This window comes from Saccopteryx leptura, chromosome 6 (genome assembly GCF_036850995.1).
Source record: "Saccopteryx leptura isolate mSacLep1 chromosome 6, mSacLep1_pri_phased_curated, whole genome shotgun sequence".
Taxonomy (NCBI): Eukaryota; Metazoa; Chordata; class Mammalia; order Chiroptera; family Emballonuridae; genus Saccopteryx; species Saccopteryx leptura.
Window position 1 is genome coordinate 52,275,171 of NC_089508.1, and position 15,607 is coordinate 52,290,777.

Genomic DNA, 15,607 nt, shown 5'->3' on the forward strand with positions numbered 1-15,607 from the left:
TGATTCCCCCCTTTCCACTTGGCCAGACTGCCTTGGACTCGGCCTTCCTGTGAATGGAACCTAAAATGTGCCCAGATTAAAAGTTTCTGATCCCTTAGGCTTTAGCTAGCCATAATGACTCAGAGCGCTTGCAGGAGGCCAGCCGCGGACCTGATCTCCAGGGTCCTGGCTGTCACCCCCACCCCACGCTCCTCTGCATTCAAAGCCTGTGCTGCAGCTTCACACCAGACTTGGGGGCCACAGCAGCCTCCCTGCCTCTCCCGGGGCGGGATGGAAAGGGCCTGCCCCACCACACCCCAAAGGAAGACTGACACAGACCCAAACCCCACTGACACCTGGGAAGGGACATTCAGAGACAGAGATCCTGAGAGGTTAAGTAACTTGCTCTGGGTTACCCAGCAAGTTGGTGGCAGAGCTGGAAAGGAGTCCAGGGCTGCCTTTTCTAATCCTCTTTTCACAAGCCACACTAGGGCCTCCAGCCCTTCTGGAAAACACCTTTCTTCTGTCCTATGTCATGACTGTGGCTTCAAGTTCCAGTCCAACCGGCAGCTTTTTCATCTGCGGCTCTTAGGCCTGGGAATAATTACATGTCCCTGCATCTGGTTAACCTTACACCCCTTTAAAAGCCTTGTTTGCCCATTAGATAAGTAGTTTTTGTTATCAAACTTAAGGAGAAAAAAGGAGTTTCCACTTAACTTTCCTTTGTCATTTTAAGCTATAGAAATGGCTTCAGGTTTTGCAGCAAGTCCAGAGACGCAGCATTAATTAAAGGCTGGGTTTTTTTTTTTCTTTGTTAAGGAGGGGGTGACCAGCCCTTTATCCACTGGGCTCAGGCAATAAAAGCAGAGAAGGAATGTGCATGGACCATGTTAATGGTCAACAGCTTAGACCAAGCCTCTCTGCTGAACTCTTTCCAAAAGCAGGGCCCAGCTGACAGGAGTTTCCTCCTATTCACTCCCCCCCACCCCTTCCCACCCCCCACCTCAGAGCCAGCACCTCTGGCTCCTAGAGGAAGCCGGGCTTCCAAGAGGAAGTTCCTAATCGGTCATTACATCATGAGCGGTCTGGCGACCACTGCCTCCTGCACAGGGTCCATCTTGGGGTCTCTTTCGGCCACTGGGGCCAAGGACTGTGCTCACCAGACAGACCACCAGCCACACATCAGCTGGGGCTGAGGTTTACCCCCAAAACAGAGAGCAAACAGAAATGCAAAAGGAGAATGACAGTGTGCAGAGAAGGGAGGCCAGGAGAGGTGCAGTCCATGTAGCCAAAATTCACAATTTAAAGACGCAAAAATTGGGGCCCAAAGAGCTAAAGTGACGTCCCAAGATCACAGCAGAAATTAGCCATATGGCTAGGAATGGTCAATTGTCTCCTACACCAGGCTGGATGAAGAGCATAGGCCTTGTATCAAAACTGCCTGCATACAAATCTCAGCTCTGCTACTCACCAGCTATGAAATCTTAGGAAAGTGACTTCACCACCCTGGGTCTCAGTTTCCTAATCTGTAAAGCGGGGATGCAATCAGTGCTTACTTCACAGGGCTGTCACGATTAATTTCAAGTGTATCTGATAATGCCTGGTTCAAAATTAGCACTCCATAAGTAACAGCTACTGCTGTTTTTACTAATACTATTACCACCCTACAGTCTTAACTCTAAATATTATTTACATAAATAATTTTTATTTAATAGATTGATTCAGCCTGTCTAGTTTCATAAGGGTATTCATATAGGCAGTAGTAGTACCGGCAAAGATAAGACGTGTCAATGGAGTTGAGAATGGAGGGGAAGTCATGATAGTAGTCGCAGTAGTAATGATAATAATAAAACATAGTAGCTAATAATAATAATAATAATAAACCAGCCGACATTTAATGAACCTTTACCTGGCACCATCTCAACATACTATTAATCCTCTCAGTCGTTCCCATTTTGATACGAAGGAGCTGAGGCCTGAAACTCACACAGGGTATCCACAGTCCTCAGCCAGGATGTTGCAAATCTGGGACTGGGACTCGTGTCTATCTAAGCTTAGAGACAGGGGACTTTGCATTACTCCCATAGGTGCAACCCGTGGGCTGCAAAATCCCAGAGGACTGCAGGGTAAGGGCGGAGGAACTGTGCTGCAGCAACCCAGCCCTGTCCACTCCACGCTGGCACACGAAACCTCTGTAAAGACTGGACATTAAAAGGGGTCCTTGGATGTGGCAATGTGGAGGCCACTGCCCCACCACATGCTGCCCACCTCCCTGGGAGGGCAGTGGGGTTTTCAAATAGCATGCCTCATCACAGCTATCTACGGCCCCCTTCACAGCCCTGCAAACACATACACTTTTCTGGTTCTTCAGCTTCTCTCATACACTCCCACCACTCCTCCAAAACACAAGCATTCTCTAGATGCGCTGCAATGAATGGTGCTCCTGGGATGGGCTGCTAATGCTGGCTGAGTCACTGGAGGGTGGGAGGTGCCGGGTGCTCCGTGCTCCCCATCGGTTCTCCCTTCCAAAACCCCAAGCCCAGGAGATGGGATTATCCCCATTCTGAGGACAGACACCAAGTCAGAGGCCAGCAGCAGTGCAGTGTGGGAATCCTGACTGGCTCGCCAGACTCTGAGCACACTCCCCACCAGGCCCTTTGTGCTACCTCAGCTGCTCCCTCTGCTATTTTGAGGAGTCCTCAGAGTGCTCAGAGCCCCTGGCCTGGAGGGGTTTAGGAGGGATACGAGTATAAGGATAGTCAGTGGCTACCCAGATGGGCCATAACTGGCCTTCTCCAGGGATAGGCCTGTTGAGCCCTGCAGGAAGACCTTTCTTTCAGCCTTGGTGTCCTGACTCCGGCCTGCTCAGTCCCATGTCTCTAACGGAACAAAGTGGCAGCCTGGACTGGGGTGGGTGAGGTTTCCATTCTTTTATCTTTTTTTTTTTTAATTATGTGAGAGGCAGAGAGAGGACAGACTCCCGCAGGCGCCCTGACCAGGATTCACCCGGCAAGCGCGCTAGGGGGCTAAGCTCTGTTGCTCTGCAACTGAGTTCTTTTAGCACCTGAGGTGAGGCCATGGAGCCATCCTCAGCGCCCAGGGCCAACTTTGCTCCAACTGAGTCATGGCTGGGGGAGGAGAAGAAAGAGAGAGAGACTGAGAGAGAGAAGAGAGAGAGAGAGAGAAGCAGGAGGGGGAGGGGTGGAGAAGCCGATGGGCGCTTTCCCTATGTGCCCTGACCGGGAATTGAACCCGGGACTTTCACACACCAGGCCAATGTTCTACCACTGAGCCAATCTGCCAGGGGCCCATTCTTTTATCTTGTGTAGTATTCAAACAGATCCTGAAAAGATGAACTCATTTGTAACCTGACATAAAACAAGCTTTAGCCCAGGCCCTCATACACAGACCCGCTGCTCAGCATCTCCCCCACAAACAGTCTCCTCGGGACCCCACTGCTCTGGTGGGCAGGGCGTTCCACCAGAGGAAGAAACCGGGGCCCTGCTTTCATCAGCATCCTCCTCACCCTGGTGCCCTGGCAAGACTGTTCCAGGTTCTGGGGCCCAGGGAGCAGCGGCTTTTCTGCCCAGGCTTCGGTGCTTCCTCTGAACACTCTGCAGGCAGCCGCAGCTCCTGAGAGCCACAGTGAGGCAGCCATCAGACTGACCTCCCTTCCCAGCGCCGATGGGTCAGGCCGCACACCAGAAGCACCGGTGAGGGCAGGGAGCAGAGTCAGCTGGGAGAATTCTGGTTCCTGTGTCCTGGCAGGGAAGGATGGTGACAAGTATCTCCAAGGGAAGAGACAGCAGGTTGTAAAATCAGCCCACGTTTTTTTGTTTTTTTTTAAAAAAGAACCAGTTTCAGCAACAAAAGGCTCTGAACTTTGCTCCCATTCCAAGTCCTCCTTTATCAGTCAGTATGTTTGTTTGTTTTCTTACCCAGAGAACCCCCCACCCGCACCCCACACCCCGCACCCTGGGGGTGGGAAAGGCTGGCTTTTTATACTGGCTCTGGAAAGACTGAAAATAACATTATTTGTGCAAGATAATAAAGCTGGGTACCTTGGTCCCCAGGAAAGAAGTGGCAATTGTGAGAAGGGAAGGAGGCCCCAGATCCTCCCTGCCCCTTGGTCTGCACTGCTGACGGCTGAATTCCTGGATTCACACACTAACCAGGCCCCTCGCTGGTCTTCTGAATGCTTAGCTGAGTCTAGGTTTTCATCGTAGGTGTGAAGTGCCAAAGTTCACCGATTCAACCCAACTTTGACTTTGCTGTTGACTCCAAGACCACAGAGAACAAAATCGGCCCTCTGGGGGTTCAAATGGGGACAGCCTGGGCACGTGTCAGAGGGCAGGGATGCAGGTCTGTGGCAGATGACAGTGTTGTGCTTCAAGGAACATTCCTGCCCAGCAGGTTCCCAGAGTGAGGAGAATTTGGGGCACCTCCATTTTTCTCTCATTTCCCAAATACAATTTGAGTTTTATTAGCCAACCTCCTGTCTCAGTCTGTTACTTGGATCCAATATAAAGCCATAAAAACAAAGGACCCCAAAACTGCCTTCAGTCAGCCTGTCTCAACTCTAAGGGGCAGGAACTCAGCACACAAGTGCACATTCAGGGGACGACCAGGTGAGGCCCCTCCAGCCGGGGGTGCCCATCAACTCCCTGGCCTCACCATCTCCTGCTATTGGGGTCCCCTTAGCTCTCTGTGTGTACTTTGTCCATCCCACTCTCTCTTGATCTGTAAAGGCTCCCTGAGATCACAGGCAGCAGAGAGGTGAACTGGTGCAAATCCTAACGGCTCTGTTACCATGGGCAGGCGATTACATCTTGAGTGCAAGGACCAGCTACTAATTCAGGGGGCCCAGTGTAACAGGGCTCCTTGTTCAAAACCTCTCCAGAATTTCAAGGGTGAAAGCACAGAATTAAACTGAGCAGAGGCCCCTCTGAGCCTGGGCCTGAGGAAGGCGTATGTTGCATACCTACAAAGTTGGCCCTGCTCAGCACTGGTTTCCTCTGGCTTCCTGCCTCACTCAAAGGGGCAGAGATTAGTAAGGGGCCTAAAACGGTAACTGGCACTCAAGGAATTTGAGTTTCCTCCCCTGTGCCCCGCTGTTTTCACAGTCTTGCTCAACCAGCAAGACCCAAATGTCACCTCCTTTAAACAGCTTTCCCAAGGCCCTGGGTCTGAATCCCCTCTGTGATACTCTAATTGATGCCGTCATCAGGGGGCCTGTGCCTCCACCCCACCCACCTGTAGCAGGCTTTCTGAAGCTTAGGCTGCAGGCATCGCTGCCCCTCCTCCCCGGGGCCTGCTGCTGTGCTGCCTGACAAGGGTGCTCCACCATGGCCTGCGGATGGAATCTTATATTCGAGAGTGGGGAGGGCAGTTGGGAAATCATTAGTCCCCCCCCCCCCCCCCCCCGCCCCGTGTTTGAAAAAGGCCCAGCAGCAGTACTGTTCTCATCATCAACAGATGACAATACTGATGCTCTGAGGCCAGGACATGAGGCAGAGAGGAAGAAGCAACTTGCTGATCCTCATGATGCACCCTGGCCAATGGACTATTAGACGAGTTCACTATGAGCAAGGTTTGTTTCAATGGCTCAGAAAAAACAAAAACAAAAAAAAAATCACCTAAAGCCTACCGTCATCCCATCTGGCAATGGGAGTGGACTTCATTTCTCTGGAAGTCTGTGAGGGTGAAGGGAACAGGGAGCATGGCTCTAAATGAGAAAGCCAAAGGACAGTGAGGGGGAGTGGGCTTTCTTGTTTGCAAAGCTCCCAATCAGCCTCATCCAGTGGTGGGACTCAGCTGGTTCACACCGGTTCGGCAGAACCGGTTGTTTAAATGGCACTTGTAATTAGGGTTCTCTCTAAAGTGGGCGCCTGGGCAACCGCCCAATGTGGAAATCCAAATGTACATTCCCTACTCTTTTTTAACATTCATCCATGCCAACAGCGTATACTAAGCGCCCATAGTAATGTTCATTCCGTCCGTAGGTGAAAAAAATGGCAAGTGAGGATGCCAATCAAGAAGCAATATGGAAATATCTTAAATAACAGTTTAGTTTTTTTGGTATTATTTCATATCTTTTAATTCATATTTTAAAATTCTTATACCATAATCTAATTTTGTGTATACCTCTCTTATTGTTCTTATTTAAGTATTAAATGCATGAAATAATAAGCTACCTTTCAGTATATCTTTTTTTATACTTAAAACAGTCATTAGGGCAGAGAACCAGTTGTTAAATTATTTGAATCCCACCACTGGCCTCATCCAACACCAGCCTGTTGTTATTTACCAAGGAGACAGTATCATGTGACCTTTGCAAGTCAAATACACCAGCTTTATTTACATTAAAGATGCGCTTTGGGATAAACATCAAATGAAAGTCCCAAAGGTAAGGGCATTCAACTTTAATCCTCATTAAATAATTTCCTCTAAAATATCCTTTCATACATAACACAAAGGTACATATTTCATACCTCTGTAGTGAATGCTGAGCCCTCCAAACTTTCTTAAAGTGAAGACTGCCTAGATCATTCTTGTATAATTTAAGGAACACAGCAGTGCTTTATAATACTGTAACCAAAAAGCTAATATTGACTGGAGAGATCATTAAGACACAATTAAATACTATTTGCTATAAAGAACCAGTAACATGAGATTTAAATGTTCCCTGCTAAACTGTTGCAAAATGACCCACCAGCTTGGAGAAGCTCACCCTTGTGACCCAGTCTTCTGTTTGTGGCTGTGCTACTGTGCACAGTTGAAACAGCTAAAGCTGCTTGACGCCACCTGTGCCCAAGTTCCTAGATGCCTGAAAAGGGTGGCTTGTTTGATCTGGGGAGGGAGATGCAGAGGAGGTAGGGTGCTGGTCAGTCTGTCAGTTCCATCAGGCTTGCAGGTAGACCCAGCTCAACAAACCTGGGCCCACGCACCAACCCCAAATCCAAGACTGGTTTCCAAAGCAGAAGGAGGGCAAGCTTGGTTCCCACAGCCTCAAAAGTCTACCCCAAGAAAGTGGCCCAATCCTCATCAGTGCTGATAGTGGGATGCCGTTTTTAACTGTTAAGGATTTTCCAACTCTCCAAATCCATTTATAAATGACCCCATTTTAGGTTATGGTATATAAAGCTCAGAGACGTTGGGCTGACTACCTTGAGGTCCACAGGGTTAATGAGAAAGCAGGGTCAGGGTTCATCCATGTCTTCTGAGATAGAAGGTACCCCTTCCACTATCACTGTCTCCCACTAAGCATCTTTGGAAGGTGAGCTAGCACCTCAGTAACAGGTTCATATTCCTCAAAGTAATTCTTTAGCCTGTGTCTGGATACACTTGGGCACACACCACATGACTCAAGTCAATGCACCAATAATGTGAAAGCATTCCTGACGCGGTGATAGCACAGTGGATCGAGTGTCAACCTGGGATGCGGAGGACCCAGGTTCAAAACCCGAGGTTGCCAGCTTGAGCACAGGCTCATCCAGCTTGAGCGCAGGCTCACAGCTTGAGTGCAGGATCACAGACATGATCCCATGGTCACTGGTTCAACTTGAACTCCCCTGCTCAAGGCATGTATGAGAAAGCAATCATGAACAACTGAAGTGAGGCAACTACGAGCTGATGCTTCTCATTTTTCTCCTCACTCTCTCTGTCTCTCTCCCTTCCTGTCTGTCTCTCTTAAAAGAATAATAATAATAATAATAATAATAATAATAATAATAATAATGCGAGAGCAATCGTCACAACTGTCAACTGTGCTTCTATTTGGTCTTCTTTTCCCAAGGCCAACTTTTCAGCATGTTTTCCCACAGGGCCCTGTGTGATAGTGAGTAAAGGAGTGCCCTTCCTGACTCACAGGGAAGTCTAAAGGGGCTACTGGGAACAGAATCGCAGGTTGAATAATCTCATCTACCTAGAAAGCAGTATACACCTGGCATGCATGGGCCTAGCAAACATTGGCAGAGATTCGAAAAATAATGACCCTGTTTAGAGTAAGCTGCAGGCTTCCATTCCAGTCATCTATGGAAATCCAGCTGCTACTGAGTACCAATTATCCATACCCCCTCCCCCTATCTCATTTAACCCCGAGGACAATCCTAGGAGATAGGTATAACCTTTCAGAGGAGGAAATGAAGGCTCAGGCAGATTAAGCCCCTTGCCCAAGGTCACACAGCCAATTAGGCAGAATTTGAACTCAGGGCCACCACACTCCACAGCCAATCTTCCTTCCATTACTCCTTCAGAGGGTGTCCAGGCAGGTACTTAACCTCTAGCCCAGGGGTCCCCAAACTTTTTACACAGGGGGCCAGTTCACTGTCTCTCAGACCGTTGGAGGGCCGGACTATAAAAAAAACTATGAACAAATTCCTATGCACACTGCACATATCTTATTTTAAAGTAAAAAAACAAAACGGGAACAAATACAATATTTAAAATAAAGAACAAGTAAATTTAAATCAACAAACTGACCAATATTTCAATGGGAACTATGCTCCTCTCACTGACCACCAATGAAAGAGGTGCCCCTTCCAGAAGTGCCGAGGGGGCCGGATAAATGGCCTCAGGGGGCCGCATGTGGCCCGCGGGCCGTAGTTTGGGGACCCCTGCTCTAGCCTACACCTAGTTCCAACAGGCAGTCACTGCAGCCCTCAGCTGCAGGTGTGGCTCGCGCCTCCTCCACAGAGGCTGGCGCCTCCATGCTGCCCCCCCCCTCCCTGTGGGCACAAACGGCCCTGCAGGCTGCCTGTCTGCATTCCTGGAGAAAATGCCCAGGTTGGGCCCACTGAGGAGGATCCCAAGTAATTCAGCCCATAAATCATGGCCATTGTGAATTTCCCTTTTAGCCACAGGCAAAGTCAAACTTTTCCTTCCCCCACAGTAGTTAACCACTCTTTGTTCACTGTATCTCTCCCAGCTCTGCCTGGCTGGGGGCCAGCTCTCAATTATTAATTAATCTGGGAGATGCAGGTTGCATTCCTGGCCACCTAACCACTTCCTCCTCGGTGGGGACCTCACAGGCCAGGCCCTTTTAGTTACATCAAGCATCTCGCAACATCCCAGCCCTATCTTGTGGCCATAGCTGCAAGGAAGGACACTTAATACCAGTTTAAAATAACATCAGAAAACCCAAACACCCAGAAGCCTCCTTTCCCAACTCTACCCCACAGCGCCAATCCACCCTGCATGCCACTATTGTTATAAAACCACAAAGCCTCATTTCTAGAAGTCAGTGAAATGAAGATACACTCCCTTGATTTGCAGAGAGAGAGAGAGAGTGTGTGTGTGTGTGTGTGTGTGTGTGTATGTGTGTGTGTGTGTGTGGTAAGAGGGTACCTGGTACACCCTCCCCTCTGATAATTCTCACTAGCCAGGAAGAGACACCGAGACTTAAAGCTGAGAGGCGATCTAGAGACTGGGCTGGGGAAGCCGCTGCAACTAACTTCAGGGTGCACCTTTTTCTCACTGCATGAAGGTAATGACAGGCAGCTGTGCAGGGGAGGGCAGGCGAGGCTATGGCTGAGTTCAGGATGGAAGTGTAAGCCCCTCTTTAGGTCAAGTTTTGGAGAGGCCTTTGCATGGAAACAAACATCCCCAACAAATTTGCGGATCAACGGAACTAGGTGACCAACCTTGATGCGGAATGTAGCCCCCATGATAATAAGATCACAATTTTCTTAATGTCAGTCCTGAAACCTCGGGCCAAGTGGCATGATGGACACACAACACAATCAATAGTTCAAATGCTAGAGAGGCGTTTAGCTGAAACCTATGTACTCTTACTGATCAATGCCACCCTATTAAGTTTAATTCCTAAATAAAAATAAAGGAAACAAACAAAGAAGTCATTCTGAATGGCTGATGCCAGCACTAGCTGGATGAATGTCAAAGGTGAGACATAAACCAGTGTAGGACGAAAATGATGGCCGGGACACATCAGATCATTAAAAAGGATAAACATTTGTTGTTGCTGGAAATGACCATCAAGTGTCCTCCCTCCTTCTCACCTCCTCCTTCCACTGGCTCCATACACACTCTGCCGTATGCAAACCTCACCTGGAGAGTCCACTGAGCCAGTCAAGCCCAGGGGACTCAAATCCTTAGGGTTACAGTCCAGGAAAGATATTGGAAATCTCATGCCTTATCCACTCCACAACATGCCTGCTTCTGATCTGCTTAGACAAATGACGTGTCCCCTAAGTCTTCATAGAGCAGTGATACTCTGGGGAGGAAGGGACACTTCTGGATTCCCTTATCCTAAGCCCAGGCTTTTGGATAAAGCATGCATACTGCCAAGATAAATTACTGTACACATACAATAAAGTACCATTAATTAGGACTCATAAATCCAGAGTTTGTAATAATTCCAAAAGCAGCTGGGTTGAAGTTATAAAAAAAAAAAAGTTTTGATAAACAGATGCAAAATATAAATAAGGTTCAGGAGAACTGTTTATCCTACGAACACTGTATAAACAACTGGCATACCAATCACAAATTACTCTTTATCTGTTCACTAAAGCAGATCTCCGAATGACCTCTAACAGGAAACATTATCCATTTAGCATCACAGTCTATGGTATTTGAAAAGCACAAAACTTGGTTTATTAGACAGTATTCTTCCCAAACACCACCCAGTTTGCCCGAATTGGTGAGGAGTCACCAAGTGGTCAGTATTCCCTTTCAGTGTATCTGGAAAGGAAACCACCTGGATGGCTGAACCTCCAGTCTCCCTAGGGCCTCCAGGCCCTGCAGCGGCTGCCCAGGAAAGAGTGGTAGCCCTTGGCTCCGGCACATGAACATGCCACCCAATTATTTCTATACCCACCTTAAAGAAGCAGCATTTCCTAGGGTGTTTGCCCAGGGCACCCAGCCAACTGGAGCATATCCACGTGAGAGCCCCCTCAGGCGTCAACTGCAGTCGATGAACCAAGGAAGTTTATGGCCTCCTTGGTGATTTACAAATTAGCCAAACCCCAGGCTTTCTCCCAGGGAGAAGCGACACTTACAACTTTAGGGGTCAATAATGTTTTTGGAGCAGCAGGCAAGGTGAGAGGCCCACAGATAAGCTTGGGGAGTGCAGGCTGGCAGGGAGAGGCCCTGGGCGAGTTGGGAAGCCAACCAACGTCAAGCTGAGAGGGTGTGTTGGTCCTGGCCTGTGAGGGACAGACTGCAAGGCCCCAGAGAGGTGGGCGGTGGGCCAAGCTGGAAATACCGAGGGCTGCTCCAGCTCGAGGAGAAGGCCCTGCCAAGTCAGGGAGGCGGCACTGATGGCGGAATGGCAGGTTCCGGCCGGGCAGGTCCCCAAGGCCGAGTCAGGAGTAATCGCCTGTGTCTTTGGGCACGTGGGGGGCTGGAGCCATGCCAGGGAGACCCAGAGCCGCCAGTCTCCCCGGGGTGCCTCTGTCCTGGTGCTACCCCAAAGCCCGCCAGCATTCAAGACCCCTGAGGAAGGCAGAGCCCCTCAGAGTGGCACCGACCTTGGGCAGGCAGTCAGGCCCGGCCTCCAGGCCAGAACAGGCTTCTCCCTCCACCTTCCATCGCCTAGTTCCGGAGGTGCTCAGCAGAGCCCCGTACGACCACTGCCCACTCAGGGCCTGCCATTACTGCCCCCATGGGCATTACAGACATCTTCTGGATTACCAAGATGCACTGGGTGATAGAACCAGCCTCAGAAGTACTCCCAAGGCTAGCAGAGGCCTCTCTGTTGTGTCCCTGAGGAAAGACTCATCTTGTTTCAATTAGCAATAATCGCGCCTCAGATAAACCTCATTGGCTACGACACTGCCACTGCGCAAAGCTAAGACTCATCTTGTGAGGCAGGGAAGCCAGGGGTCCTGGCGAATGGTTTCTCTCCCTCCCCTACCAACTCCTTTGGGCTTCAAATATTGCTCTCAGGTAAGACTAACAAAAGCACTGAGGCTGGGGCTTGCCACGTACATGCATCCTGCCACCAGGTGGACAATCTGCCACAGACACCACAGGTTCTGTAGTTGACCCACAGTTTGATCGAAAGGATCATCTTCATACATACGGAACCTGAGCATCCACTGGTTCGGCCCTCTCCCTCTTCATGGCCTTTACTGGCACACACCAACTCACTTACTCATAAAGACCCACCAAGAACCACATCCTCGCAGGTCATTCGCGGCGGTCTGACCATCTCTACCTTCCTGAAGCGCCCCCTCCTGACCACTCCAACCCAGCCACAAGAGCTGCCCTGCCTTGGCCTCGAACACACGGAGCTCCACCCTGAAACCCTGGAAACAAATTCCCTGAAGGGAAAGAGTGGGTAGGATGTTTTCAAGAACCACTCATTGTGGGTTTGGGGTCCAGCCAACAGAAGTGTCACTGAGATGCAAGAAGAACATTTGCTCCGGAGGCACCTCTCTCATGCTCACTAAAGGCCTACTATGTGCCGAGCACCTCCAGGACTAGGCGATGGAAGGTGGAGGGAGAAAGAAGACTGTTCTGGCCTGGAGGCTGGGCCGGACTGCCTGCCCAAGGTCGGTGCCACTCTGCGGGGCTCTGCCTTCCTCAGGGGTCCTTACGCTGACGCTGGCGGGCTTCAGGGTGGCACCAGGACAGAGGCACCCCGGGGAGACTGGCGGCTCTGGGTCTCCCTGGCACCGCTCCAGCCCCCACGTGTCCACAGGCTTCCCGGAGGAATTTAATCCTGTGGCAAGTGAAGTGCCGGAGGCTGAAGTCAGGAGAAACTCACGGAGATGTCAAAGGAAATCAGAGAGACTCTTTATTTTCGTAAACATCATTCCTTCTGGTCAGTTCCAAATTATTTAGCGGGCCTTACACACATATTTTCTCCCTCAAACCAAAATCACCCTCCCTGAGATTTCCAGTCTGTGAGGAATAAAAGAAACAACATAAATATTCTCTGCAGCTGGCCCACAGGAGGTGAGCACTAGCCTGTAGCGAACTGCAAGCCCGCAGCAAGGCCAACTCCCTGTGAGTTCTGAGGGTCATTTCCCTCTTCCCAATACAAAACAGACTCTGTCACCTGGGGAATCCCCCACCGCTCAGTGGGTCCTAGGGAGGTCTTGGAGTTGAGGGCGAGAAGGGCATGCCACTCCTGGGGTGGTGGGAACTCTGAAAATTATACAATGCGGTGCAACATGCTAACAACAACATCATGTTTATTTCCAAGAGAAACTTAAGGGAATCTAAAGGATTCTTGGGAGATTGCTAAATGTCAGGGCTAGAGATCATTCAGCCCAACCTCCTCCCTTTACAGAAAAGAAAACTGAGGCTCGGAGAGCAGAAGCCACTCGCCAGGGCGTAAGCAGCAGGGCCAGGCCTCACAACGAAGGCCCCTGTCTCTGGGGAATGACCTGGTCCTGAATACCACTGGGCTCAAGGAACAAATAATCTTGATGAGCCTGACCAACATGAATTATTTTTGCAAAAGGGTCTGTTTGTTGGTTCTTGTGGGAAGCAGGCAGAGAGTCCTTCCTCCATCGCTGTCCTGGCGGAACAATTCCCCGCCTCAGCCTGAGAAGTGACCCGCCCCGGCTGGCCGGCACCACCACAGACTCTCAGGCAAAGGATGTGCGTTGCAAAAATGGGGCAAAGTTTCCTATTCTGAAGATAACATTGTAAGACACAGGAAGTCTGCAAACAGAGCCTGCATTTCCAGAAGGTCTCTGCACACCCATTCGCAACCGCTTCCATTGTACAGGGTTCCTAGAGACTCAAAGCTGGGGGGTGGGGAGGGCGAGGCAGGGACAGTGCTGGGAAGGGGCAGCGGCCGTAGCCCAGGTGAGAGTCCAGAGAGGGCTTTCCAGGCCCTCGGGCTCCCTGGGAATTTCCCGAGCCTGGGCTTCCTCAACAGAAAGAGAAAAGGGTTAAACGAGCCAGTGATTACTCTACTTTAGGCCCTGAGTCCAGATTCCCAGGCCCCGCCCCCGGAGATTCTGATTCATGGGTCCTGGGTGGAGCCCAGGAATCTCTGTTTTTAACAAGATTTAAGAGGCCCCTTTTCTGGCTCTGATATGTCACCATCCCATGAGTAGAGGGTTCAACAGCCTGGCACGTTAGCGAGAGAGTTGGCTTCCTTGAGGGAGGAATGACAGGGGCAGGAAGGAGACCAAACCAAATTGACTTCCTAGAATGAGATGAACGTGGCGGTCCCAGCGCCAGGCCGGGAGACCGACAGGGAAGGCGACACTCTGGAGCCACCAGGGATGGCCCTGACTCAGTGCGTCTGGGTGTATTTAAGGACAGGCCCTTGGGACAGTGTGCACCTCCACATGGGATTTGGAATCAAAGACCTCAATTCAGATCCCAACATTGCTACTTTCTAGCTGTGTCTGGGAAGAATGGCCGCAGCCACTCTGGGCCTCGGGTTCTCCAAGGCCCAAAGTGGAACGGGATCAAAAGCATCCCAATTCAAATCTCAGCTCATGAGTTTGGTCAAAACCCATGACAAAGAATCATTGGACAGGGACTACCATGCTAATAACTGACATGTCCTGCAAGCTCACCAGGCACACCTAGTTCCCACAATAAACCAAGGAGGTAGATGTTATTAATTGTCCCATTATACAGATGAGGAAGAAAAAAAACTGAGGCCCCCAAACCAATGCAAGGTCACCTGCTGGTGAAGGGGGTGGTGCTGGGACTCGCTAAGCATTCAGTCTGACCTTTCTGCAGCAGGTAGGGAGGCTCCTCACATATGCTGCCTGCCTTCCCACAGGCCCTGTCTAGAGCCTCTGCTGCACACAATACTGTTCTTCTGTGTGCCAGGAGACCAGACACACCTCTGCCCTCAGAGCTCCAAGTCCAGGGGAAGAAAGAACACACTGCAAAAGAGCATTACCAACAAGGGGCAGTGAAACAAGGAAAAGCAGACTATGCCATCCATCTGGGGAGGAGGACAGCTGAGTGCCACTATACAGCAGGTGAAATGAACGGGGAGGGAAAGTGGGACTCCAAGAACAGCCTGGGTGAAGGCATAGGAGCGAGAGAAGACAAGGAAAAACCGTACTGTATGTGGCCAGAACACCGAAGTGGTGGTGGAGAAGGAAGAGTCCATGGAGGCTGGGTAGGGCCAGACCATGCCGAGCACTTCTGCTGTTTTGTAGGCACAGGATGCCATGGGAAGGTGGTGGACAAGGGTCGGGGCCCGACCAGTTCTCCACTGTTTCATGTGTGCACATCCCAACTGGCGATTATATGTAACTATCAACAACAAGTTCACAGTATTGTTCCTAAGTCTGTCTCTGTCAACTTTTGAAAGCATTATTTAAAAAGTCCTGTTCTTCTGGGGGTTTCTCAAGTTCTCCTTTTATTTCTACTCATCTTTGATTTAGATATGCCAAAGCTGTATGTATCATTAGGTATATAAAAACCCTTAATTATTGAATCTCGCTGATCATTTTAGCTTTGATCAGTCAAGGGCCTGCAAAAGCCAAATTCGGCCTGCCACTTGTTCTTGCAAATAAAGTCTTACTGGACCACGGTCACGCTCACTGTACGGTGTGTTGTCTGTGGATGCCACGAAGGCAGCGTCGAGCAGTTGAGACGGAGACTGTCAAACCTGCAGAGCTGAGCACATTCACTACTTGGCCCTTTTCAGAAAAGTCTGAAAACCTTGATCTATATAAAA

The 15,607-nt window shown here is 50.0% G+C and overlaps 1 protein-coding gene and 1 pseudogene across 2 annotated transcripts in view; both read right to left on the reverse strand.

Annotated features, from left to right (window-relative positions):
- Positions 1 to 15,607, reverse strand: part of SMAD6 (SMAD family member 6) — an 80,886-nt gene that overhangs the window by 9,994 nt on the left and 55,285 nt on the right. The window lies entirely within an intron of this gene.
- LOC136377742 (U4 spliceosomal RNA) lies at positions 11,719 to 11,787 on the reverse strand (annotated as a pseudogene).